A 27531-nucleotide genomic window follows, 5' to 3' on the forward strand; every position below is an offset into this window, starting at 1 on the left:
GAGGGCTGATTTCTTGTCCTGTCAGAAAAAGCCTTCTGTTTCCATCGCCAAAGCTTTCAGGGGAGCATTTGAAAGTGTTTGGCACCATTTTTGAGCGAATTGCCAAAAGTCAGATTTTGCTGAAATTGTGACCCCGGGGCTTAGGGATTTTTTCAAAAAAATATTTTCCGCCGGTTAAGTTGTTGAGGGCTGATTTCTTCTCCTGTGCGAAAAAGGCTTCTGTTTCCATCGCCAAAGCTTTCAGGGGAGCATTTGCAAGTGTTTGGCACCATTTTTGAGAGAATTGCCAAAAGTCAGATTTTTGCTGAAATTGTGACCCCGGGGCTTAGGGATTTTTTCAAAAAAATCTTTTTCCGCCGATTCAGTTGTTGAGGGATGATTTCTTGTTTTGTGATAAAAAGCCTTCTGTTTCGACTGCCAAAGAGTTTAGGGGAGAATTTGCAAGTGTTTGGAACTATTTTTGAGTGAATTGCCAAAAGTCAGATTTTTGCTGAAATTGTGACCCCGGGTCTTAGGGATTTTTTCAAAAAAATATTTTCCGCAGGTTAAGTTGTTGAGGGCTGATTTCTTGTCCTGTGATAAAAAGCCTTCTGTTTCCATCGCCAAAGCTTTCAGGGGAGCATTTGCAAGTGTTTGGCACCATTTTTGAGAGAATTGCCAAAAGTCGGATTTTTGCTGAAATTGTGACCCCGGGGCTAAGGGATTTTTTCAAAAAAATATTTTCCGTCGGTTAAGTTGTTGAGGGCTGATTTCTTGTCCTGTCAGAAAAAGCCTTCTGTTTCCATCGCCAAAGCTTTCAGGGAAGCATTTGAAAGTGTTTGGCACCATTTTTGAGAGAATTGCCAAAAGTCAGATTTTTGCTGAAATTGTGACCCCGGGGCTTAGGGATTTTTTCAAAAAAATATTTTCCTCCGGTTAAGTTGTTGAGGGCTGATTTCTTGTCCTGTGCGAAAAAGCCTTCTGTTTCCATCGCCAAAGCTTTCAGGGGAGCATTTGCAAGTGTTTGGCACCATTTTTGAGTGAATTGCCAAAAGTCAGATTTTTGCTGAAAAAAATCTTTTTCCGCCGGTTAAGTTGTTGAGGGCTGATTTCTTCTCCTGTGATAAAAAGCCTTCTGTTTCGACTGCTGAAGCTTTCAGGGGAGCATTTTCAAGTGTTTGGAACGATTTTTGAGTGAATTGCCAGAAGTCAGATTTTTGCTGAAATTGTGACCCCGGGGCTTAGGGATTTTTTCAAAAAAATATTTTCCGCAGGTTAAGTTGTTGAGGGCTGATTTCTTGTCCTGTGATAAAAAGCCTTCTGTTTCCATCGCCAAAGCTTTCAGGGGAGCATTTGCAAGTGTTTGGCACCATTTTTGAGAGAATTGCCAAAAGTCAGATTTTTGCTGAAATTGTGACCCCGGGGCTTAGGGATTTTTTCAAAAAAATATTTTCCGCCGGTTAAGTTGTTGAGGGCTGATTTCTTGTCCTGTGATAAAAAGCCTTCTGTTTCCATCGCCAAAGATTTCAGGGGAGCATTTGCAAGTGTTTGGCACCATTTTTGAGAGAATTGCCAAAAGTCAGATTTTTGCTGAAATTGTGACCCCGGGGCTTAGGAATTTTTGCAAAAAAAAAATTTCTGCCGGTTTAATTGTTGAGGGCTGATTTCTTGTCCTGTGATAAAAAGCCTTCTGTTTCCATCGCCAAATCTATCAGGGGAGCATTTGCAACCGGTTGGCTCCATTTTTGAGAGAATTGCCCAAAGTCAGATTTTTGCTGAAATTGTGATCCCGGGGCTTAGGGATTTTTTCAAAAAAATATTTTCCGCCGGTTAAGTTGTTGAGGGCTGATTTCTTGTTTTGTGATGAAAAGCCTTCTGTTTCGACTGCCAAACGGTTTAGGGGAGCATTTGCAAGTGTTCGGAACGATTTTTGAGTGAATTGCCAAAAGTCAGATTTTTGCTGAAATTGTGACCCCGGGGCTTAGGGATTTTTTTCAAAAAAATCTTTTCTGCCGGTTAAGTTGTTGAGGGCTGATTTCTTGTCCTGTGATAAAAAGCCTTCTGTTTCCATCGCCAAAGCTTTCAGGGGAGCATTTGCAACTGTTTGGCACCATTTTTGAGAGAATTGCCAAAAGTCAGATTTTTGCTGAAATTGTGACCCCGGGGCTTAGGGATTTTTTTCAAAAAAATCTTTTCTGCCGGTTAAGTTGTTGAGGGCTGATTTCTTGTCCTGTGATAAAAAGCCTTCTGTTTCCATCGCCAAAGCTTTCAGGGGAGCATTTGCAACTGTTTGGCACCATTTTTGAGAGAATTGCCAAAAGTCAGATTTTTGCTGAAATTGTGACCCCGGGGCTTAGGGATTTTTTCAAAAAAATATTTTCGGCCGGTTAAGTTGTTGAGGGCTGATTTCTTGTCCTGTGATAAAAAGCCTTCTGTTTCCATCGCCAAAGCTTTCAGGGGAGCATTTGCAAGTGTTTGGCACCATTTTTGAGAGAATTGCCAAAAGTCGGATTTTTACTGAAATTGTGACCCCGGGGCTAAGGGATTTTTTCAAAAAAATATTTTCCGTCGGTTAAGTTGTTGAGGGCTGATTTCTTGTCCTGTCAGAAAAAGCCTTCTGTTTCCATCGCCAAAGCTTTCAGGGGAGCATTTGAAAGTGTTTGGCACCATTTTTGAGCGAATTGCCAAAAGTCAGATTTTTGCTGAAATTGTGACCCCGGGGCTTAGGGATTTTTTCAAAAAAATATTTTCCGCCGGTTAAGTTGTTGAGGGCTGATTTCTTCTCCTGTGATAAAAAGCCTTCTGTTTCGACTGCTGAAGCTTTCAGGGGAGCATTTGCAACCGGTTGGCACCATTTTTGAGAGAATTGCCAAAAGTCAGATTTTTGCTGAAATTGTGACCCCGGGGCTTAGGGATTTTTTCAAAAAAATATTTTCCGCCGGTTAAGTTGTTGAGGGCTGATTTCTTGTCCTGTGATAAATAGCCTTCTGTTTCCATCGCCAAAGCTTTCAGGGGAGCATTTGCAAGTGTTTGGCACCATTTTTGAGAGAATTGCCAAAAGTCAGATTTTTGCTGAAAAAAATCTTTTTCCGCCGGTTAAGTTGTTGAGGGCTGATTTCTTCTCCTGTGATAAAAAGCCTTCTGTTTCGACTGCTGAAGCTTTCAGGGGAGCATTTTCAAGTGTTTGGAACGATTTTTGAGTGAATTGCCAAAAGTCAGATTTTTGCTGAAATTGTGACCCCCGGGGCTTAGGAATTTTTTCAAAGAAATCTTTACCGCCCTTTAGGTTCTTGAGGGATGATTTCTTGTCCTGTGATAAAAAGCCTTCTGTTTCGACTGCCGAAGCTTTCAGGGGAGCATTTTCAAGTGTTTGGAACGATTTTTGAGTGAATTGCCAAAAGTCAGATTTTTGCTGAAATTGTGACCCCGGGGCTTAGGGATTTTTTCAAAAAAATATTTTCCGCCGGTTAAGTTGTTGAGGGCTGATTTCTTGTTTTGTGATAAAAAGCCTTCTTTTTCGACTGCCAAACGGTTTAGGGGAGCATTTGCAAGTGTTTGGAACGATTTTTGAGTGAATTGCCAAAAGTAGGACTTTTGCTGAAATTGTGACCCCGGGGCTTAGGGATTTTTTCAAAAAAATATTTTCCGCCGGTTAAGTTGTTGAGGGCTGATTTCTTGTCCTGTGATAAAAAGCCTTCTGTTTCCATCGCCAAAGCTTTCAGGGGAGCATTTGCAAGTGTTTGGCAACATTTTTGAGAGAATTGCCAAAAGTCGGATTTTTGCTGAAATTGTGACCCCGGGGCTTACGGATTTTTCCAAAAAAATATTTTCGGCCGGTTAAGTTGTTGAGGGCTGATTTCTTGTCCTGTGATAAAAAGCCTTCTGTTTCCATCGCCAAAGCTTTCAGGGGAGCATTTGCAAGTGTTTGGCACCATTTTTGAGAGAATTGCCAAAAGTCGGATTTTTACTGAAATTGTGACCCCGGGGCTAAGGGATTTTTTCAAAAAAATATTTTCCGTCGGTTAAGTTGTTGAGGGCTGATTTCTTGTCCTGTCAGAAAAAGCCTTCTGTTTCCATCGCCAAAGCTTTCAGGGGAGCATTTGAAAGTGTTTGGCACCATTTTTGAGCGAATTGCCAAAAGTCAGATTTTTGCTGAAATTGTGACCCCGGGGCTTAGGGATTTTTTCAAAAAAATATTTTCCGCCGGTTAAGTTGTTGAGGGCTGATTTCTTCTCCTGTGCGAAAAAGCCTTCTGTTTCCATCGCCAAAGCTTTCAGGGGAGCATTTGCAAGTGTTTGGCACCATTTTTGAGAGAATTGCCAAAAGTCGGATTTTTACTGAAATTGTGACCCCGGGGCTAAGGGATTTTTTCAAAAAAATATTTTCCGTCGGTTAAGTTGTTGAGGGCTGATTTCTTGTCCTGTCAGAAAAAGCCTTCTGTTTCCATCGCCAAAGCTTTCAGGGGAGCATTTGAAAGTGTTTGGCACCATTTTTGAGCGAATTGCCAAAAGTCAGATTTTTGCTGAAATTGTGACCCCGGGGCTTAGGGATTTTTTCAAAAAAATATTTTCCGCCGGTTAAGTTGTTGAGGGCTGATTTCTTCTCCTGTGATAAAAAGCCTTCTGTTTCGACTGCTGAAGCTTTCAGGGGAGCATTTTGAAGTGTTTGGAACGATTTTTGAGTGAATTGCCAAAAGTCAGATTTTTGCTGAAATTGTGACCCTGGGGCTTAGGAATTTTTTCAAAGAAATCTTTTCCGCCCTTTAAGTTGTTGAGGGCTGATTTCTTGTCCTGTGATAAAAAGCCTTCTGTTTCCATCGCCAAAGCTTTCAGGGGAGCATTTGCAAGTTTTTGGCACCATTTTTGAGTGAATTGCCAAAAGTCAGATTTTTGCTGAAAAAAATCTTTTTCCGCCGGTTAAGTTGTTGAGGGCTGATTTCTTCTCCTGTGATAAAAAGCCTTCTGTTTCGACTGCTGAAGCTTTCAGGGGAGCATTTTCAAGTGTTTGGAACGATTTTTGAGTGAATTGCCAAAAGTCAGATTTTTGCTGAAATTGTGAACCTGGGGCTTAGGAATTTTTTCAAAGAAATCTTTACCGCCCTTTAAGTTCTTGAGGGATGATTTCTTGTCCTGTGATAAAAAGACTTCGTTTTCGACTGCCAAACGGTTTATGGGAGCATTTGCAAGTGTTTGGAACGATTTTTGAGTGAATTGCCAAAAGTAGGATTTTTGCTGAAATTGTGACCCCGGGGCTTAGGGATTTTTTCAAAAAAATATTTTCCGCCGGTTAAGTTGTTGAGGGCTGATTTCTTGTCCTGTGATAAAAAGCCTTCTGTTTCCATCGCCAAAGCTTTCAGGGGAGCATTTGCAAGTGTTTGGCACCATTTTTGAGAGAATTGCCAAAAGTCGGATTTTTGCTGAAATTGTGACCCCGGGGCTTAGGGATTTTTTCAAAAAAATATTTTCGGCCGGTTAAGTTGTTGAGGGCTGATTTCTTGTCCTGTGATAAAAAGCCTTCTGTTTCCATCGCCAAAGCTTTCAGGGGAGCATTTGCAAGTGTTTGGCACCATTTTTGAGAGAATTGCCAAAAGTCGGATTTTTGCTGAAATTGTGACCCCGGGGCTTAGGGATTTTTTCAAAAAAATATTTTCCGCAGGTTACGTTGTTGAGCGCTGATTTCTTGTCCTGTGATAAAAAGCCTTCTGTTTCCATCGCCAAAGCTTTCAGGGGAGCATTTGCAAGTGTTTGGCACCATTTTTGAGAGAATTGCCAAAAGTCAGATTTTTGCTGAAATTGTGACCCCAGGGCTTAGGAATTTTTTCAAAAAATATTTTCCGCCGCTTAAGTTGTTGAGGGCTGATTTCTTGTCCTGTGATAAAAAGCCTTCTGTTTCTATCGCCAAAGTTTTCAGGGGAGCATTTGCAAGTGTTTGGCACCATTTTTGAGTGAATTGCCAAAAGTCAGATTTTTGCTGAAAAAAATCTTTTTCGGCCGGTTAAGTTGTTGAGGGCTGATTTCTTCTCCTGTGATAAAAAGCCTTCTGTTTCGACTGCTGAAGCTTTCAGGGTAGCATTTTCAAGTGTTTGGAATGATTTTTGAGTGAATTGCCAAAAGTCAGATTTTTGCTGAAATTGTGACCCCGGGGCTTAGGGATTTTTTCAAAAAAATATTTTCCACCGGTTAAGTTGTTGAGGGCTGAAATCTTGTCCTGTGCGAAAAAGCCTTCTGTTTCCATCGCCAAAGCTTTCAGGGGAGCATTTGCAAGTGTTTGGCACCATTTTTGAGTGAATTGCTAAAAGTCAGATTTTTGCTGAAAAAAATCTTTTTCCGCCGGTTAAGTTGTTGAGGGCTGATTTCTTCTCCTGTGATAAAAACCCTTCTGTTTCCATCGCCAAAGCTTTCAGGGGAGCATTTTCAAGTGTTTGGCACCATTTTTGAGAGAATTGCCAAAAGTAAGATTTTTGCTGAAATTGTGACCCCGGGGCTTAGGGATTTTTTCAAAAAAATATTTTCCGCCGGATAAGTTGTTGAGCGCTGATTTCTTGTCCTGTGATAAAAAGCCTTCTGTTTCCATCGCCAAAGCTTTCAGGGGAGCATTTGCAAGTCTTTGGCACCATTTTTGAGTGAATTGCTAAAAGTCAGATTTTTGCTGAAAAAAATCTTTTTCCGCCGGTTAAGTTGTTGAGGGCTGATTTCTTGTCCTGTCAGAAAAAGCCTTCTGTTTCCATCGCCAAAGCTTTCAGGGGAGCATTTGCAAGTGTTTGGCACCATTTTTGAGAGAATTGCCAAAAGTAAGATTTTTGCTGAAATTGTGACCCCGGGGCTTAGGGATTTTTTCAAAAAAATATTTTCCGCCGGTTAAGTTGTTGAGGGCTGATTTCTTGTTTTGTGACAAAAAGCCTTCTGTTTCCATCGCCAAATCTTTCAGGGGAGCATTTGCAACCGGTTGGCACCATTTTTGTGTGAATTGCCAAAAGTCAGATTTTTGCTTAAATTGTGACCCTGGGGCTTAGGGATTTTTTCAAAAAAATCTTTTCTGCTGGTTAAGTTGTTGAGGGCTGATTTCTTTTCCTGTGATAAAAAGCCTTCTGTTTCGACTGCCAAACCTTTCAGGGGAGCATTTGCAACCATTTGGCACCATTTTTGAGTGAATTGCCAAAAGTCGGATTTTTGCTGAAAAAAATCTTTTTCCGCCGGTTAAGTTGTTGAGGGATGATTTCTTGTCCTGTGATGAAAAGTCGTCTGTTTCGACTGCCGAAGCTTTCAGGGGAGCATTTGCAAGTGTTTGGAACGATTTTTGAGTGAATTGCCAAAAGTCAGATTTTTCCTGAAATTGTGACCCCGGGGCATAGGGATTTTTTCAAAAAAATATTTTCCGTCGGTTATGTTGTTGAGGGCTGATTTCTTCTCCTGTGATAAAAAGCCTTCTGTTTCCATCGCCAAAGCTTTCAGGGGAGCATTTGCAAGTGTTTGGCACCATTTTTGAGAGAATTGAAAAAATGAAGATTTTTGCTGAAATTGTGACCCCGGGGCTTAGGGATTTTTTCAAAAAAATATTTTCCGCCGGTTAAGTTGTTGAGGGCTGATTTCTTGTCCTGTGATAAATAGCCTTCTGTTTCCATCGCCAAAGCTTTCAGGGGAGCATTTGCAAGTGTTTGGCACCATTTTTGAGAGAATTGAAAAAATGAAGATTTTTGCTGAAATTGTGACCCCAGGGCTTAGGGATTTTTTCAAAAAAATATTTTCCGCCGGTTAAGTTGTTGAGGGCTGATTTCTTGTCCTGTGATAAAAAGCCTTCTGTTTCCATCGCCAAAGCTTTCAGGGGAGCATTTGCAAGTGTTTGGCACCATTTTTGAGAGAATTGCCAAAAGTCAGATTTTTGCTGAAAAAAATCTTTTTCCGCCGGTTAAGTTCTTGAGGGCTGATTTCTTCTCCTGTGATAAAAAGCCTTCTGTTTCGACTGCTGAAGCTTTCAGGGGAGCATTTTCAAGTGTTTGGAATGATTTTTGAGTGAATTGCCAAAAGTCAGATTTTTGCTGAAATTGTGACCCCGGGGCTTAGGGATTTTTTCAAAAAAATATTTTCCTCCGGTTAAGTTGTTGAGGGCTGATTTCTTGTTTTGTGATGAAAAGCCTTCTGTTTCGACTGCCAAACGGTTTAGGGGAGCATTTTTAAGTGTTTGGAACGATTTTTGAGTGAATTGCCAAAAGTCAGATTTTTGCTGAAATTGTGACCCCGGGGCTTAGGGATTTTTTCAAAAAAATATTTTCCGCCGGTTAAGTTGTTGAGGGCTGATTTCTTGTCCTGTGATAAATAGCCTTCTGTTTCCATCGCCAAAGCTTTCAGGGGAGCATTTGCAAGTGTTTGGCACCATTTTTGAGAGAATTGGAAAAATGAAGATTTTTGCTGAAATTGTGACCCCAGGGCTTAGGGATTTTTTCAAAAAAATATTTTCCACCGGTTAAGTTGTTGAGGGCTGATTTCTTGTCCTGTGATAAAAAGCCTTCTGTTTCCATCGCCAAAGCTTTCAGGGGAGCATTTGCAAGTGTTTGGCACCATTTTTGAGAGAATTGCCAAACGTCAGATTTTTGCTGAAATTGTGACCCCGGGGCTTAGGGATTTTTTCAAAAAAATATTTTCCGCAGGTTAAGTTGTTGAGCGCTGATTTCTTGTCCTGTGATAAAAAGCCTTCTGTTTCCATCGCCAAAGCTTTCAGGGGAGCATTTGCAAGTGTTTGGCACCATTTTTTAGAGAATTGCCAAAAGTCAGATTTTTGCTGAAATTGTGACCCCAGGGCTTAGGAATTTTTTCAAAAAATATTTTCCGCCGCTTAAGTTGTTGAGGGCTGATTTCTTGTCCTGTGATAAAAAGCCTTCTGTTTCTATCGCCAAAGTTTTCAGGGGAGCATTTGCAAGTGTTTGGCACCATTTTTGAGTGAATTGCCAAAAGTCAGATTTTTGCTGAAAAAAATCTTTTTCCGCCGGTTAAGTTGTTGAGGGCTGATTTCTTCTCCTGTGATAAAAAGCCTTCTGTTTCGACTGCTGAAGCTTTCAGGGGAGCATTTTCAAGTGTTTGGAATGATTTTTGAGTGAATTGCCAAAAGTCAGATTTTTGCTGAAATTGTGACCCCGGGGCTTAGGAATTTTTTCAAAGAAATCTTTTCCGCCGGTTAAGTTGTTGAGGGCTGATTTCTTGTCCTGTCAGAAAAAGCCTTCTGTTTCCATTGCCAAAGCTTTCAGGGGAGCATTTGCAAGTGTTTGGCACCATTTTTGAGAGAATTGCCAAAAGTCAGATTTTTGCTGAAATTGTGACCCCGGGGCTTAGGGATTTTTTCAAAAAAATATTTTCCGCCGGTTAAGTTGTTGAGGGCTGATTTCTTTTCCTGTGATAAAAAGCCTTCTGTTTCGACTGCCAAACTTTTCAGGGGAGCATTTGCAACCAGTTGGCACCATTTTTGAGTGAATTGCCAAAAGTCGGATTTTTGCTGAAATTGTGACCCCGGGGCTTAGGGATTTTTTCAAAAAAATATTTTCGGCTGGTTAAGTTGTTGAGGGCTGATTTCTTGTCCTGTGATAAATAGCCTTCTGTTTCCATCGCCAAAGCTTTCAGGGGAGCATTTGCAAGTGTTTGGCACCATTTTTGAGAGAATTGAAAAAATGAAGATTTTTGCTGAAATTGTGACCCCAGGGCTTAGGGATTTTTTCAAAAAAATATTTTCCGCCGGTTAAGTTGTTGAGGGCTGATTTCTTGTCCTGTGATAAAAAGCCTTCTGTTTCCATCGCCAAAGCTTTCAGGGGAGCATTTGCAAGTGTTTGGCACCATTTTTGAGAGAATTGCCAAAAGTCAGATTTTTGCTGAAAAAAATCTTTTTCCGCCGGTTAAGTTCTTGAGGGCTGATTTCTTCTCCTGTGATAAAAAGCCTTCTGTTTCGACTGCTGAAGCTTTCAGGGGAGCATTTTCAAGTGTTTGGAATGATTTTTGAGTGAATTGCCAAAAGTCAGATTTTTGCTGAAATTGTGACCCCGGGGCTTAGGGATTTTTTCAAAAAAATATTTTCCTCCGGTTAAGTTGTTGAGGGCTGATTTCTTGTTTTGTGATGAAAAGCCTTCTGTTTCGACTGCCAAACGGTTTAGGGGAGCATTTTTAAGTGTTTGGAACGATTTTTGAGTGAATTGCCAAAAGTCAGATTTTTGCTGAAATTGTGACCCCGGGGCTTAGGGATTTTTTCAAAAAAATATTTTCCGCCGGTTAAGTTGTTGAGGGCTGATTTCTTGTCCTGTGATAAATAGCCTTCTGTTTCCATCGCCAAAGCTTTCAGGGGAGCATTTGCAAGTGTTTGGCACCATTTTTGAGAGAATTGGAAAAATGAAGATTTTTGCTGAAATTGTGACCCCAGGGCTTAGGGATTTTTTCAAAAAAATATTTTCCACCGGTTAAGTTGTTGAGGGCTGATTTCTTGTCCTGTGATAAAAAGCCTTCTGTTTCCATCGCCAAAGCTTTCAGGGGAGCATTTGCAAGTGTTTGGCACCATTTTTGAGAGAATTGCCAAACGTCAGATTTTTGCTGAAATTGTGACCCCGGGGCTTAGGGATTTTTTCAAAAAAATATTTTCCGCAGGTTAAGTTGTTGAGCGCTGATTTCTTGTCCTGTGATAAAAAGCCTTCTGTTTCCATCGCCAAAGCTTTCAGGGGAGCATTTGCAAGTGTTTGGCACCATTTTTTAGAGAATTGCCAAAAGTCAGATTTTTGCTGAAATTGTGACCCCAGGGCTTAGGAATTTTTTCAAAAAATATTTTCCGCCGCTTAAGTTGTTGAGGGCTGATTTCTTGTCCTGTGATAAAAAGCCTTCTGTTTCTATCGCCAAAGTTTTCAGGGGAGCATTTGCAAGTGTTTGGCACCATTTTTGAGTGAATTGCCAAAAGTCAGATTTTTGCTGAAAAAAATCTTTTTCCGCCGGTTAAGTTGTTGAGGGCTGATTTCTTCTCCTGTGATAAAAAGCCTTCTGTTTCGACTGCTGAAGCTTTCAGGGGAGCATTTTCAAGTGTTTGGAATGATTTTTGAGTGAATTGCCAAAAGTCAGATTTTTGCTGAAATTGTGACCCCGGGGCTTAGGAATTTTTTCAAAGAAATCTTTTCCGCCGGTTAAGTTGTTGAGGGCTGATTTCTTGTCCTGTCAGAAAAAGCCTTCTGTTTCCATTGCCAAAGCTTTCAGGGGAGCATTTGCAAGTGTTTGGCACCATTTTTGAGAGAATTGCCAAAAGTCAGATTTTTGCTGAAATTGTGACCCCGGGGCTTAGGGATTTTTTCAAAAAAATATTTTCCGCCGGTTAAGTTGTTGAGGGCTGATTTCTTTTCCTGTGATAAAAAGCCTTGTGTTTCGACTGCCAAACTTTTCAGGGGAGCATTTGCAACCAGTTGGCACCATTTTTGAGTGAATTGCCAAAAGTCGGATTTTTGCTGAAATTGTGACCCCGGGGCTTAGGGATTTTTTCAAAAAAATATTTTCGGCTGGTTAAGTTGTTGAGGGCTGATTTCTTGTCCTGTGATAAATATCCTTCTGTTTCCATCGCCAAAGCTTTCAGGGGAGCATTTGCAAGTGTTTGGCACCATTTTTGAGAGAATTGAAAAAATGAAGATTTTTGCTGAAATTGTGACCCCGGGGCTTAGGGATTTTTTCAAAAAAATATTTTCCGCCGGTTAAGTTGTTGAGGGCTGATTTCTTGTCCTGTCAGAAAAAGCCTTCTGTTTCCATCGCCAAAGCGTTCAGGGGAGCATTTGCAAGTGTTTGGCAACATTTTTGAGAGAATTGCCAAAAGTCAGATTCTTGCTGAAATTGTGACCCCGGGGCTTAGGGATTTTTTCAAAAAAATATTTTCCGCCGGTTAAGTTGTTGAGGGCTGATTTCTTGTCCTGTGCGAAAAAGCCTTCTGTTTCCATCGCCAAAGCTTTCAGGGGAGCATTTGCAAGTTTTTGGCACCATTTTTGAGTGAATTGCCAAAAGTCAGATTTTTGCTGAAAAAAATCTTTTTCCGCCGTTAAGTTGTTGAGGGCTGATTTCTTCTCCTGTGATAAAAAGCCTTCTGTTTCGACTGCTGAAGCTTTCAGGGGAGCATTTTCAAGTGTTTGGAACGATTTTTGAGTGAATTGCAAAAGTCAGATTTTTGCTGAAATTGTGACCCCGGGGCTTAGGGATTTTTTCAAAGAAATCTTTTCCGCCCTTTAAGTTGTTGAGGGCTGATTTCTTCTCCTGTGATAAAAAGCCTTCTGTTTCCATCGCCAAAGCTTTCAGGGGAGCATTTGCAAGTGTTTGGCACCATTTTTGAGAGAATTGCAAAAAGTCAGATTTTTGCTGAAATTGTGACCCCGGGGCTTAGGGATTTTTTCAAAAAAATATTTTCCGCCGGTTAAGTTGTTGAGGGCTGATTTCTTCTCCTGTGATAAAAAGCCTTCTGTTTCCATCGCCAAAGCTTTCAGGGGAGCATTTGCAAGTGTTTGGCACCATTTTTGAGAGAATTGGAAAAATGAAGATTTTTGCTGAAATTGTGACCCCAGGGCTTAGGGATTTTTTCAAAAAAATATTTTCCGCCGGTTAAGTTGTTGAGGGCTGATTTCTTGTCCTGTGATAAAAAGCCTTCTGTTTCCATCGCCAAAGCTTTCAGGGGAGCATTTGCAAGTGTTTGGCACCATTTTTGAGAGAATTGCCAAAAGTCAGATTTTTGCTGAAAAAAATCTTTTTCCGCCGGTTAAGTTGTTGAGGGCTGATTTCTTCTCCTGTGATAAAAAGCCTTCTGTTTCGACTGCTGAAGCTTTCAGGGGAGCATTTTCAAGTGTTTGGAATGATTTTTGAGTGAATTGCCAAAAGTCAGATTTTTGCTGAAATTGTGACCCCGGGGCTTAGGGATTTTTTCAAAAAAATATTTTCCTCCGGTTAAGTTGTTGAGGGCTGATTTCTTGTTTTGTGATGAAAAGCCTTCTGTTTCGACTGCCAAACGGTTTAGGGGAGCATTTGCAAGTGTTTGGAACGATTTTTGAGTGAATTGCCAAAAGTCAGATTTTTGCTGAAATTGTGACCCCGGGCCCGGCTTAGGGATTTTTTCTAAAAAATATTTTCTGCCGGTTAAGTTGTTGAGGGCTGATTTCTTTTCCTGTGATAAAAAGCCTTCTGTTTCGACTGCCAAACTTTTCAGGGGAGCATTTGCAACCAGTTGGCACCATTTTTGAGTGAATTGCCAAAAGTCGGATTTTTGCTGAAATTGTGACCCCGGGGCTTAGGGATTTTTTCAAAAAAATATTTTCGGCTGGTTAAGTTGTTGAGGGCTGATTTCTTGTCCTGTGATAAATAGCCTTCTGTTTCCATCGTCAAAGCTTTCAGGGGAGCATTTGCAAGTGTTTGGCACCATTTTTGAGAGAATTGAAAAAATGAAGATTTTTGCTGAAATTGTAACCCCAGGGCTTAGGGATTTTTTCAAAAAAATATTTTCCGCCGGTTAAGTTGTTGAGGGCTGATTTCTTGTCCTGTCAGAAAAAGCCTTCTGTTTCCATCGCCAAAGCGTTCAGGGGAGCATTTGCAAGTGTTTGGCAACATTTTTGAGAGAATTGCCAAAAGTCAGATTTTTGCTGAAATTGTGACCCCGGGGCTTAGGAATTTTTTTCAAAAAAATATTTTCCGCCGGTTAAGTTGTTGAGGGCTGATTTCTTGTCCTGTGCGAAAAAGCCTTCTGTTTCCATCGCCAAAGCTTTCAGGGGAGCATTTGCAAGTGTTTGGCACCATTTTTGAGAGAATTGCCAAAAGTCAGATTTTTGCTGAAATTGTGACCCCGGGGCTTAGGGATTTTTTCAAAGAAATCTTTTCCGCCCTTTAAGTTGTTGAGGGCTGATTTCTTCTCCTGTGATAAAAAGCCTTCTGTTTCCATCGCCAAAGCTTTCAGGGGAGCATTTGCAAGTGTTTGGCACCATTTTTGAGAGAATTGCCAAAAGTCAGATTTTTGCTGAAATTGTGACCCCGGGGCTTAGGGATTTTTTCAAAAAAATATTTTCCGCCGGTTAAGTTGTTGAGGGCTGATTTCTTGTCCTGTGATAAATAGCCTTCTGTTTCCATCGCCAAAGCTTTCAGGGGAGCATTTGCAAGTGTTTGGCACCATTTTTGAGAGAATTGCCAAAAGTCAGATTTTTGCTGAAAAAAATCTTTTTCCGCCGGTTAAGTTGTTGAGGGCTGATTTCTTCTCCTGTGATAAAAAGCCTTCTGTTTCGACTGCTGAAGCTTTCAGGGGAGCATTTTCAAGTGTTTGGAATGATTTTTGAGTGAATTGCCAAAAGTCAGATTTTTGCTGAAATTGTGACCCCGGGGCTTAGGGATTTTTTCAAAAAAATATTTTCCTCCGGTTAAGTTGTTGAGGGCTGATTTCTTGTTTTGTGATGAAAAGCCTTCTGTTTCGACTGCCAAACGGTTTAGGGGAGCATTTGCAAGTGTTTGGAACGATTTTTGAGTGAATTGCCAAAAGTCAGATTTTTGCTGAAATTGTGACCCCGGGGCTTAGGGATTTTTTCTAAAAAATATTTTCTGCCGGTTAAGTTGTTGAGGGCTGATTTTTTTTCCTGTGATAAAAAGCCTTCTGTTTCGACTGCCAAACTTTTCAGGGGAGCATTTGCAACCAGTTGGCACCATTTTTGAGTGAATTGCCAAAAGTCGGATTTTTGCTGAAATTGTGACCCCGGGGCTTAGGGATTTTTTCAAAAAAATATTTTCGGCTGGTTAAGTTGTTGAGGGCTGATTTCTTGTCCTGTGATAAATAGCCTTCTGTTTCCATCGCCAAAGCTTTCAGGGGAGCATTTGCAAGTGTTTGGCACCATTTTTGAGAGAATTGAAAAAATGAAGATTTTTGCTGAAATTGTGACCCCAGGGCTTAGGGATTTTTTCAAAAAAATATTTTCCGCCGGTTAAGTTGTTGAGGGCTGATTTCTTGTCCTGTCAGAAAAAGCCTTCTGTTTCCATCGCCAAAGCGTTCAGGGGAGCATTTGCAAGTGTTTGGCAACATTTTTGAGAGAATTGCCAAAAGTCAGATTTTTGCTGAAATTGTGACCCCGGGGCTTAGGGATTTTTTTCAAAAAAATATTTTCCGCCGGTTAAGTTGTTGAGGGCTGATTTCTTGTCCTGTGCGAAAAAGCCTTCTGTTTCCATCGCCAAAGCTTTCAGGGGAGCATTTGCAAGTTTTTGGCACCATTTTTGAGTGAATTGCCAAAAGTCAGATTTTTGCTGAAAAAATTCTTTTTCCGCCGGTTAAGTTGTTGAGGGCTGATTTCTTCTCCTGTGATAAAAAGCCTTCTGTTTCGACTGCTGAAGCTTTCAGGGGAGCATTTTCAAGTGTTTGGAACGATTTTTGAGTGAATTGCAAAAGTCAGATTTTTGCTGAAATTGTGACCCCGGGGCTAGGGATTTTTTCAAAGAAATCTTTTCCGCCCTTTAAGTTGTTGAGGGCTGATTTCTTCTCCTGTGATAAAAAGCCTTCTGTTTCCATCGCCAAAGCTTTCAGGGGAGCATTTGCAAGTGTTTGGCACCATTTTTGAGAGAATTGCAAAAAGTCAGATTTTTGCTGAAATTGTGACCCCGGGGCTTAGGGATATTTTCAAAAAAATATTTTCCGCCGGTTAAGTTGTTGAGGGCTGATTTCTTGTCCTGTGATAAATAGCCTTCTGTTTCCATCGCCAAAGCTTTCAGGGGAGCATTTGCAAGTGTTTGGCACCATTTTTGAGAGAATTGAAAAAATGAAGATTTTTGCTGAAATTGTGACCCCAGGGCTTAGGGATTTTTTCAAAAAAATATTTTCCGACGGTTAAGTTGTTGAGGGCTGATTTCTTGTCCTGTGCGAAAAAGCCTTCTGTTTCCATCGCCAAAGCGTTCAGGGGAGCATTTGCAAGTGTTTGGCAACATTTATGAGAGAATTGCCAAAAGTCAGATTTTTGCTGAAATTGTGACCCCGGGGCTTAGGGATTTTTTCAAAAAAATATTTTCCGCCGGTTAAGTTGTTGAGGGCTGATTTCTTGTCCTGTGCGAAAAAGCCTTCTGTTTCCATCGCCAAAGCTTTCAGGGGAGCATTTGCAAGTGTTTGGCACCATTTTTGAGTGAATTGCCAAAAGTCAGATTTTTGCTGAAAAAAATCTTTTTCCGCCGGTTAAGTTGTTGAGGGCCGATTTCTTTTCCTGTGATAAAAAGCCTTCTGTTTCGACTGCCAAACCTTTCAGGGGAGCATTTGCATCCGGTTGGCACAATTTTTGAATGAATTGCCAAAAGTCGGATTTTTGCTGAAAAAAATCTTTTTCCGCCGGTTAAGTTGTTGAGGGCTGATTTCTTCTCCTGTGATAAAAAGCCTTCTGTTTCGACTGCTGAAGCTTTCAGGGGAGCATTTTCAAGTGTTTGGAACGATTTTTGAGTGAATTGCCAAAAGTCAGATTTTTGCTGAAATTGTGACCCCGGGGCTTAGGGATTTTTTCAAAAAAATATTTTCCGCCGGTTAAGTTGTTGAGGGCTGATTTCTTCTCCTGTGATAAAAAGGCTTCTGTTTCGACTGCCAAAGCTTTCAGGGGAGCATTTTCAAGTGTTTGGCACCATTTTTGAGAGAATTGCCAAAAGTCAGATTTTTGCTGAAATTGTGACCCCGGGGCTTAGGGATTTTTTCAAAAAAATATTTTCCGCCGGTTAAGTTGTTGAGGGCTGATTTCTTGTCCTGTGATAAAAAGCCTTCTGTTTCCATCGCCAAAGCTTTCAGGGGAGCATTTGCAAGTGTTTGGCACCATTTTTGAGGGAATTGCCAAAAGTAGGATTTTTGCTGAAATTGTGACCCCGGGGCTTAGGGATTTTTTCATAAAAATATTTTCCGCCGGTTAAGTTGTTGAGGGCTGAAATCTTGTCCTGTGCGAAAAAGCCTTCTGTATCCATCGCCAAAGCTTTCAGGGGAGCATTTGCAAGTGTTTGGCACCATTTTTGAGTGAATTGCTAAAAGTCAGATTTTTGCTGAAAAAAAATCTTTTTCCGCCGGTTAAGTTGTTGAGGGCTGATTTCTTCTCCTGTGATAAAAAGCCTTCTGTTTCGACTGCTGAAGCTTTCAGGGGAGCATTTTCAAGTGTTTGGCACCATTTTTGAGAGAATTGCCAAAAGTCAGATTTTTGCTGAAATTGTGACCCCGGGGCTTAGGGATTTTTTCAAAAAAAATATTTTCCGCCGGTTAAGTTGTTGAGCGCTGATTTCTTGTCCTGTGATAAAAAGCCTTCTGTTTCCATCGCCAAAGCTTTCAGGGGAGCATTTGCAAGTGTTTGGCACCATTTTTGAGAGAATTGGCAAACGTCAGATTTTTGCTGAAATTGTGACCCCGGGGCTTAGGGATTTTTTCAAAAAAATATTTTCCGCAGGTTAAGTTGTTGAGCGCTGATTTCTTGTCCTGTGATAAAAAGCCTTCTGTTTCCATCGCCAAAGCTTTCAGGGGAGCATTTGCAAGTGTTTGGCACCATTTTTTAGAGAATTGCCAAAAGTCAGATTTTTGCTGAAATTGTGACCCCAGGGCTTAGGAATTTTTTCAAAAAATATTTTCCGCCGGTTAAGTTGTTGAGGGCTGATTTCTTGGCCTGTGATAAAAAGCCTTCTGTTTCTATCGCCAAAGTTTTCAGGGGAGCATTTGCAAGTGTTTGGCACCATTTTTGAGTGAATTGCCAAAAGTCAGATTTTTGCTGAAAAAAATCTTTTTCCGCCGGTTAAGTTGTTGAGGGCTGATTTCTTCTCCTGTGATAAAAAGCCTTCTGTTTCGACTGCTGAAGCTTTCAGGGGAGCATTTTCAAGTGTTTGGAATGATTTTTGAGTGAATTGCCAAAAGTCAGATTTTTGCTGAAATTGTGACCCCGGGGCTTAGGAATTTTTTCAAAGAAATCTTTTCCGCCGGTTAAGTTGTTGAGGGCTGATTTCTTGTCCTGTCAGAAAAAGCCTTCTGTTTCCATTGCCAAAGCTTTCAGGGGAGCATTTGCAAGTGTTTGGCACCATTTTTGAGAGAATTGCCAAAAGTCAGATTTTTGCTGAAATTGTGACCCCGGGGCTTAGGGATTTTTTCAAAAAAATATTTTCCGCCGGTTAAGTTGTTGAGGGCTGATTTCTTGTCCTGTGCGAAAAAGCCTTCTGTTTCCATCGCCAAAGCTTTCAGGGGAGCATTTGCAAGTGTTTGGCACCATTTTTGAGTGAATTGCCAAAAGTCAGATTTTTGCTGAAAAAAATCTTTTTCCGCCGATTAAGTTGTTGAGGGCTGATTTCTTCTCCTGTGATAAAAAGCCTTCTGTTTCGACTGCTGAAGCTTTCAGGGGAGCATTTTCAAGTGTTTGGAACGATTTTTGAGTGAATTGCAAAAGTCAGATTTTTGCTGAAATTGTGACCCCGGGGCTTAGGAATTTTTTCAAAGAAATATTTTCCGCCGGTTAAGTTGTTGAGGGCTGATTTCTTGTCCTGTGATAAAAAGCCTTCTGTTTCCATCGCCAAAGCTTTCAGGGGAGCATTTGCAAGTGTTTGGCACCATTTTTGAGGGAATTGCCAAAAGTAGGATTTTTGCTGAAATTGTGACCCCGGGGCTTAGGGATTTTTTCATAAAAATATTTTCCGCCGGTTAAGTTGTTGAGGGCTGAAATCTTGTCCTGTGCGAAAAAGCCTTCTGTATCCATCGCCAAAGCTTTCAGGGGAGCATTTGCAAGTGTTTGGCACCATTTTTGAGTGAATTGCTAAAAGTCAGATTTTTGCTGAAAAAAAATCTTTTTCCGCCGGTTAAGTTGTTGAGGGCTGATTTCTTCTCCTGTGATAAAAAGCCTTCTGTTTCGACTGCTGAAGCTTTCAGGGGAGCATTTTCAAGTGTTTGGCACCATTTTTGAGAGAATTGCCAAAAGTCAGATTTTTGCTGAAATTGTGACCCCGGGGCTTAGGGATTTTTTCAAAAAAAATATTTTCCGCCGGTTAAGTTGTTGAGCGCTGATTTCTTGTCCTGTGATAAAAAGCCTTCTGTTTCCATCGCCAAAGCTTTCAGGGGAGCATTTGCAAGTGTTTGGCACCATTTTTGAGAGAATTGGCAAACGTCAGATTTTTGCTGAAATTGTGACCCCGGGGCTTAGGGATTTTTTCAAAAAAATATTTTCCGCAGGTTAAGTTGTTGAGCGCTGATTTCTTGTCCTGTGATAAAAAGCCTTCTGTTTCCATCGCCAAAGCTTTCAGGGGAGCATTTGCAAGTGTTTGGCACCATTTTTTAGAGAATTGCCAAAAGTCAGATTTTTGCTGAAATTGTGACCCCAGGGCTTAGGAATTTTTTCAAAAAATATTTTCCGCCGGTTAAGTTGTTGAGGGCTGATTTCTTGGCCTGTGATAAAAAGCCTTCTGTTTCTATCGCCAAAGTTTTCAGGGGAGCATTTGCAAGTGTTTGGCACCATTTTTGAGTGAATTGCCAAAAGTCAGATTTTTGCTGAAAAAAATCTTTTTCCGCCGGTTAAGTTGTTGAGGGCTGATTTCTTCTCCTGTGATAAAAAGCCTTCTGTTTCGACTGCTGAAGCTTTCAGGGGAGCATTTTCAAGTGTTTGGAATGATTTTTGAGTGAATTGCCAAAAGTCAGATTTTTGCTGAAATTGTGACCCCGGGGCTTAGGAATTTTTTCAAAGAAATCTTTTCCGCCGGTTAAGTTGTTGAGGGCTGATTTCTTGTCCTGTCAGAAAAAGCCTTCTGTTTCCATTGCCAAAGCTTTCAGGGGAGCATTTGCAAGTGTTTGGCACCATTTTTGAGAGAATTGCCAAAAGTCAGATTTTTGCTGAAATTGTGACCCCGGGGCTTAGGGATTTTTTCAAAAAAATATTTTCCGCCGGTTAAGTTGTTGAGGGCTGATTTCTTGTCCTGTGCGAAAAAGCCTTCTGTTTCCATCGCCAAAGCTTTCAGGGGAGCATTTGCAAGTGTTTGGCACCATTTTTGAGTGAATTGCCAAAAGTCAGATTTTTGCTGAAAAAAATCTTTTTCCGCCGATTAAGTTGTTGAGGGCTGATTTCTTCTCCTGTGATAAAAAGCCTTCTGTTTCGACTGCTGAAGCTTTCAGGGGAGCATTTTCAAGTGTTTGGAACGATTTTTGAGTGAATTGCAAAAGTCAGATTTTTGCTGAAATTGTGACCCCGGGGCTTAGGAATTTTTTCAAAGAAATCTTTTCCGCCCTTTAAGTTGTTGAGGGCTGATTTCTTCTCCTGTGATAAAAAGCCTTCTGTTTCCATCGCCAAAGCTTTCAGGGGAGCATTTGCAAGTGTTTGGCACCATTTTTGAGTGAATTGCTAAAAGTCAGATTTTTGCTGAAAAAAAATCTTTTTCCGCCGGTTAAGTTGTTGAGGGCTGATTTCTTCTCCTGTGATAAAAAGCCTTCTGTTTCGACTGCTGAAGCTTTCAGGGGAGCATTTTCAAGTGTTTGGAACGATTTTTGAGTGAATTGCCCAAAGTCAGATTTTTGCTGAAATTGTGACCCCGGGGCTTAGGAATTTTTTCAAAGAAATCTTTTCCGCCCTTTAAGTTGTTGAGGGCTGATTTCTTGTGCTGTCAGAAAAAGCCTTCTGTTTCCATCGCCAAAGCTTTCAGGGGAGCATTTGCAAGTGTTTGGCACCATTTTTGAGAGAACTGCCAAAAGTCAGATTTTTGCTGAAATTGTGACCCCGGGGCTTAGGAATTTTTTCAAAAAAATCTTTTCCGCCGGTTAAGTTGTTGAGGGCTGATTTCTTCTCCTGTGATAAAAAGCCTTCTGTTTCCATCGCCAAAGCTTTCAGGGGAGCATTTTCAAGTGTTTGGCACCATTTTTGAGAGAATTGCCAAAAGTCAGATTTTTGCTGAAATTGTGACCCCGGGGCTTAGGGATTTTTTCAAAAAAAATATTTTCCGCCGGTTAAGTTGTTGAGCGCTGATTTCTTGTCCTGTGATAAAAAGCCTTCTGTTTCCATCGCCAAAGCTTTCAGGGGAGCATTTGCAAGTGTTTGGCACCATTTTTTAGAGAATTGCCAAAAGTCAGATTTTTGCTGAAATTGTGACCCCAGGGCTTAGGAATTTTTTCAAAAAATATTTTCCGCCGGTTAAGTTGTTGAGGGCTGATTTCTTGTCCTGTGATAAAAAGCCTTCTGTTTCTATCGCCAAAGTTTTCAGGGGAGCATTTGCAAGTGTTTGGCACCATTTTTGAGTGAATTGCCAAAAGTCAGATTTTTGCTGAAAAAAATCTTTTTCCGCCGGTTAAGTTGTTGAGGGCTGATTTCTTCTCCTGTGATAAAAAGCCTTCTGTTTCGACTGCTGAAGCTTTCAGGGGAGCATTTTCAAGTGTTTGGAATGATTTTTGAGTGAATTGCCAAAAGTCAGATTTTTGCTGAAATTGTGACCCCGGGGCTTAGGTATTTTGTCAAAAAAATATTTTCCGCCGGTTAAGTTGTTGAGGGCTGATTTCTTGTCCTATGATAAAAAGCCTTCTGTTTCCATCGCCAAAGCTTTCAGGGGAGCATTTGCAAGTGTTTGGCACCATTTTTGAGAGAATTGCCAAAAGTCAGATTTTTGCTGAAATTGTGACCCCGGGGCTTAGGAATATTTTCAAAAAAAAAATTTCTGCCGGTTTAATTGTTGAGGGCTGATTTCTTGTCCTGTGATAAAAAGCCTTCTGTTTCCATCGCCAAATCTTTCAGGGGAGCATTTGCAACAGGTTGGCACCATTTTTGAGTGAATTGCCAAAAGTCAGATTTTGGCTGAAAAAAATCTTTTTCCGCCGGTTAAGTTGTTGAGGGTTGATTTCTTCTCCTGTGATAAAAAGCCTTCTGTTTCGACTGCCGAAGCTTTCAGGGGAGCATTTTCAAGTCTTTGGAACGATTTTTGAGTGAATTGCCAAAAGTCAGATTTTTGCTGAAATTGTGACCCCGGGGCTTAGGGATTTTTTCAAAAAAATATTTTCCGCCGGTTAAGTTGTTGAGGGCTGATTTCTTGTCCTGTGATAAAAAGCCTTCTGTTTCCATCGCCAAAGCTTTCAGGGGAGCATTTGCAAGTGTTTGGCACCATTTTTGAGGGAATTGCCAAAAGTAGGATTTTTGCTGAAATTGTGACCCCGGGGCTTAGGGATTTTTTCAAAAAAATATTTTCCGCCGGTTAAAATGTTGAGGGCTGATTTCTTGTCCTGTGATATAAATCCTTCTGTATCCATCACCAAAGCTTTCACGGGAGCATTTGCAAGTGTTTGGCACCATTTTTGAGAGAATTGCCAAAAAACAGATTTTTGCTGAAAAAAATCTTTTTCCGCCGGTTAAGTTGTTGAGGGCTGATTTCTTCTCCTGTGATAAAAAGCCTTCTGTTTCGACTGCCGAAGCTTTCAGGGGAGCATTTTCAAGTCTTTGGAACGATTTTTGAGTGAATTGCCAAAAGTCAGATTTTTGCTGAAATTGTGACCCCGGGGCTTAGGGATTTTTTCAAAAAAATATTTTCCGCCGGTTAAGTTGTTGAGGGCTGATTTCTTGTCCTGTGATAAAAAGCCTTCTGTTTCCATCGCCAAAGCTTTCAGGGGAGCATTTGCAAGTGTTTGGCACCATTTTTGAGGGAATTGCCAAAAGTAGGATTTTTGCTGAAATTGTGACCCCGGGGCTTAGGGATTTTTTCAAAAAAATATTTTCCGCCGGTTAAAATGTTGAGGGCTGATTTCTTGTCCTGTGATATAAATCCTTCTGTATCCATCACCAAAGCTTTCACGGGAGCATTTGCAAGTGTTTGGCACCATTTTTGAGAGAATTGCCAAAAAACAGATTTTTGCTGAAAAAAATCTTTTTCCGCCGGTTAAGTTGTTGAGGGCTGATTTCTTCTCCTGTGATAAAAAGCCTTCTGTTTCGACTGCTGAAGCTTTCAGGGGAGCATTTTCAAGTCTTTGGAACGATTTTTGAGTGAATTGCCCAAAGTCAGATTTTTGCTGAAATTGTGACCCCGGGGCTTAGGAATTTTTTCAAAGAAATCTTTTCCGCCCTTTAAGTTGTTGAGGGCTGATTTCTTGTCCTGTCAGAAAAAGCCTTCTGTTTCCATCGCCAAAGCTTTCAGGAGAGCATTTGCAAGTGTTTGGCACCATTTTTGAGAGAATTGCCAAAAGTCAGATTTTTGCTGAAATTGTGACCCCGGGGCTTAGGGATTTTTTCAAAAAAATATTTTCCGCCGGTTAAGTTGTTGAGGGCTGAAATCTTGTCCTGTGCGAAAAAGCCTTCTGTATCCATCGCCAAAGCTTTCAGGGGAGCATTTGCAAGTGTTTGGCACCATTTTTGAGTGAATTGCTAAAAGTCAGATTTTTGCTGAAAAAAAATCTTTTTCCGCCGGTTAAGTTGTTGAGGGCTGATTTCTTCTCCTGTGATAAAAAGCCTAATGTTTCGACTGCTGAAGCTTTCAGGGGAGCATTTTCAAGTGTTTGGAACGATTTTTGAGTGAATTGCCCAAAGTCAGATTTTTGCTGAAATTGTGACCCCGGGGCTTAGGAATTTTTTCAAAGAAATCTTTTCCGCCCTTTAAGTTGTTGAGGGCTGATTTCTTGTCCTGTCAGAAAAAGCCTTCTGTTTCCATCGCCAAAGCTTTCAGGGGAGCATTTGCAAGTGTTTGGCACCATTTTTGAGAGAACTGCCAAAAGTCAGATTTTTGCTGAAATTGTGACCCCGGGGCTTAGGAATTTTTTCAAAGAAATCTTTTCCGCCGGTTAAGTTGTTGAGGGCTGATTTCTTCTCCTGTGATAAAAAGCCTTCTGTTTCCATCGCCAAAGCTTTCAGGGGAGCATTTTCAAGTGTTTGGCACCATTTTTGAGAGAATTGCCAAAAGTCAGATTTTTGCTGAAATTGTGACCCCGGGGCTTAGGGATTTTTTCAAAAAAATCTTTTCCGCCGGTTAAGTTGTTGAGCGCTGATTTCTTGTCCTGTGATAAAAAGCCTTCTGTTTCCATCGCCAAAGCTTTCAGGGGAGCATTTGCAAGTGTTTGGCACCATTTTTGAGAGAATTGCCAAAAGTCAGATTTTTGCTGAAATTGTGACCCCGTGGCTTAGGGATTTTTTCAAAAAAATATTTTCCGCCGGTTAAGTTGTTGAGGGCTGATTTCTTGTCCTGTGCGAAAAAGCCTTCTGTTTCCATCGCCAAAGCTTTCAGGGGAGCATTTGCAAGTTTTTGGCACCATTTTTGAGTGAATTGCCAAAAGTCAGATTTTTGCTGAAAAAAATCTTTTTCCGCCGGTTAAGTTGTTGAGGGCTGATTTCTTCTCCTGTGATAAAAAGCCTTCTGTTTCGACTGCTGAAGCTTTCAGGGGAGCATTTTCAAGTGTTTGGAACGATTTTTGAGTGAATTGCAAAAGTCAGATTTTTGCTGAAATTGTGACCCCGGGGCTTAGGAATTTTTTCAAAGAAATCTTTTCCGCCCTTTAAGTTGTTGAGGGCTGATTTCTTCTCCTGTGATAAAAAGCCTTCTGTTTCCATCGCCAAAGCTTTCAGGGGAGCATTTGCAAGTGTTTGGCACCATTTTTGAGAGAATTGCCAAAAGTCAGATTTTTGCTGAAATTGTGACCCCGGGGCTTAGGGATTTTTTCAAAAAAATATTTTCCGACGGTTAAGTTGTTGAGGGCTGATTTCTTGTCCTGTGCGAAAAAGCCTTCTGTTTCCATCGCCAAAGCTTTCAGGGGAGCATTTGCATGCGGTTGGCACCATTTTTGAGTGAATTGCCAAAAGTCAGATTTTGGCTGAAAAAAATCTTTTTCCGCCGGTTAAGTTGTTGAGGGATGATTTCTTGTCCTGTGATATAAAGCCTTCTGTTTCGACTGCCGAAGCTTTCAGGGGAGCATTTTCAAGTGTTTGGAACGATTTTTGAGTGAATTGCCAAAAGTCAGATTTTTGCTGAAATTGTGACCCCGGGGCTTAGGGATTTTTTCAAAAAAATATTTTCCGCCGGTTAAGTTGTTGAGGGCTGATTTCTTGTCCTGTGATAAATAGCCTTCTGTTTCCATCGCCAAAGCTTTCAGGGGAGCATTTGCAAGTGTTTGGCACCATTTTTGAGAGAATTGAAAAAATGAAGATTTTTGCTGAAATTGTGACCCCAGGGCTTAGGGATTTTTTCAAAAAAATATTTTCCGCCGGTTAAGTTGTTGAGGGCTGATTTCTTGTCCTGTCAGAAAAAGCCTTCTGTTTCCATCGCCAAAGCGTTCAGGGGAGCATTTGCAAGTGTTTGGCAACATTTTTGAGAGAATTGCTAAAAGTCAGATTTTTGCTGAAAAAAAATCTTTTTCCGCCGGTTAAGTTGTTGAGGGCTGATTTCTTCTCCTGTGATAAAAAGCCTTCTGTTTCGACTGCTGAAGCTTTCAGGGGAGCATTTTCAAGTGTTTGGAACGATTTTTGAGTGAATTGCCCAAAGTCAGATTTTTGCTGAAATTGTGACCCCGGGGCTTAGGAATTTTTTCAAAGAAATCTTTTCCGCCCTTTAAGTTGTTGAGGGCTGATTTCTTGTCCTGTCAGAAAAAGCCTTCTGTTTCCATCGCCAAAGCTTTCAGGGGAGCATTTGCAAGTGTTTGGCACCATTTTTGAGAGAACTGCCAAAAGTCAGATTTTTGCTGAAATTGTGACCCCGGGGCTTAGGAATTTTTTCAAAAAAATCTTTTCCGCCGGTTAAGTTGTTGAGGGCTGATTTCTTCTCCTGTGATAAAAAGCCTTCTGTTTCCATCGCCAAAGCTTTCAGGGGAGCATTTTCAAGTGTTTGGCACCATTTTTGAGAGAATTGCCAAAAGTCAGATTTTTGCTGAAATTGTGACCCCGGGGCTTAGGGATTTTTTCAAAAAAAATATTTTCCGCCGGTTAAGTTGTTGAGCGCTGATTTCTTGTCCTGTGATAAAAAGCCTTCTGTTTCCATCGCCAAAGCTTTCAGGGGAGCATTTGCAAGTGTTTGGCACCATTTTTGAGAGAATTGCCAAACGTCAGATTTTTGCTGAAATTGTGACCCCGGGGCTTAGGGATTTTTTCAAAAAAATATTTTCCGCAGGTTAAGTTGTTGAGCGCTGATTTCTTGTCCTGTGATAAAAAGCCTTCTGTTTCCATCGCCAAAGCTTTCAGGGGAGCATTTGCAAGTGTTTGGCACCATTTTTTAGAGAATTGCCAAAAGTCAGATTTTTGCTGAAATTGTGACCCCAGGGCTTAGGAATTTTTTCAAAAAATATTTTCCGCCGGTTAAGTTGTTGAGGGCTGATTTCTTGTCCTGTGATAAAAAGCCTTCTGTTTCTATCGCCAAAGTTTTCAGGGGAGCATTTGCAAGTGTTTGGCACCATTTTTGAGTGAATTGCCAAAAGTCAGATTTTTGCTGAAAAAAATCTTTTTCCGCCGGTTAAGTTGTTGAGGGCTGATTTCTTCTCCTGTGATAAAAAGCCTTCTGTTTCGACTGCTGAAGCTTTCAGGGGAGCATTTTCAAGTGTTTGGAATGATTTTTGAGTGAATTGCCAAAAGTCAGATTTTTGCTGAAATTGTGACCCCGGGGCTTAGGAATTTTTTCAAAGAAATCTTTTCCGCCGGTTAAGTTGTTGAGGGCTGATTTCTTGTCCTGTCAGAAAAAGCCTTCTGTTTCCATTGCCAAAGCTTTCAGGGGAGCATTTGCAAGTGTTTGGCACCATTTTTGAGAGAATTGCCAAAAGTCAGATTTTTGCTGAAATTGTGACCCCGGGGCTTAGGGATTTTTTCAAAAAAATATTTTCCGCCGGTTAAGTTGTTGAGGGCTGATTTCTTGTCCTGTGCGAAAAAGCCTTCTGTTTCCATCGCCAAAGCTTTCAGGGGAGCATTTGCAAGTGTTTGGCACCATTTTTGAGTGAATTGCCAAAAGTCAGATTTTTGCTGAAAAAAATCTTTTTCCGCCGGTTAAGTTGTTGAGGGCTGATTTCTTCTCCTGTGATAAAAAGCCTTCTGTTTCGACTGCTGAAGCTTTCAGGGGAGCATTTTCAAGTGTTTGGAACGATTTTTGAGTGAATTGCAAAAGTCAGATTTTTGCTGAAATTGTGACCCCGGGGCTTAGGAATTTTTTCAAAGAAATCTTTTCCGCCCTTTAAGTTGTAGAGGGCTGATTTCTTCTCCTGTGATAAAAAGCCTTCTGTTTCCATCGCCAAAGCTTTCAGGGGAGCATTTGCAAGTGTTTGGCACCATTTTTGAGAGAATTGCCAAAAGTCAGATTTTTGCTGAAATTGTGACCCCGGGGCTTAGGGATTTTTTCAAAAAAATATGTTCCGACGGTTAAGTTGTTGAGGGCTGATTTCTTGTCCTGTGCGAAAAAGCCTTCTGTTTCCATCGCCAAAGCTTTCAGGGGAGCATTTGCATGCGGTTGGCACCATTTTTGAGTGAATTGCCAAAAGTCAGATTTTTGCTGAAATTGTGACCCCGGGGCTTAGGGATTTTTTCAAAAAAATATTTTCCGCCGGTTAAGTTGTTGAGGGCCGATTTCTTTTCCTGTGATAAAAAGCCTTCTGTTTCGACTGCCAAACCTTTCAGGGGAGCATTTGCATCCGGTTGGCACCATTTTT

The sequence above is a fragment of the Podarcis bocagei genome (assembly GCF_964188305.1).
Source record: "Podarcis bocagei genome assembly, chromosome: 9".
Classification (NCBI taxonomy): domain Eukaryota; kingdom Metazoa; phylum Chordata; class Lepidosauria; order Squamata; family Lacertidae; genus Podarcis; species Podarcis bocagei.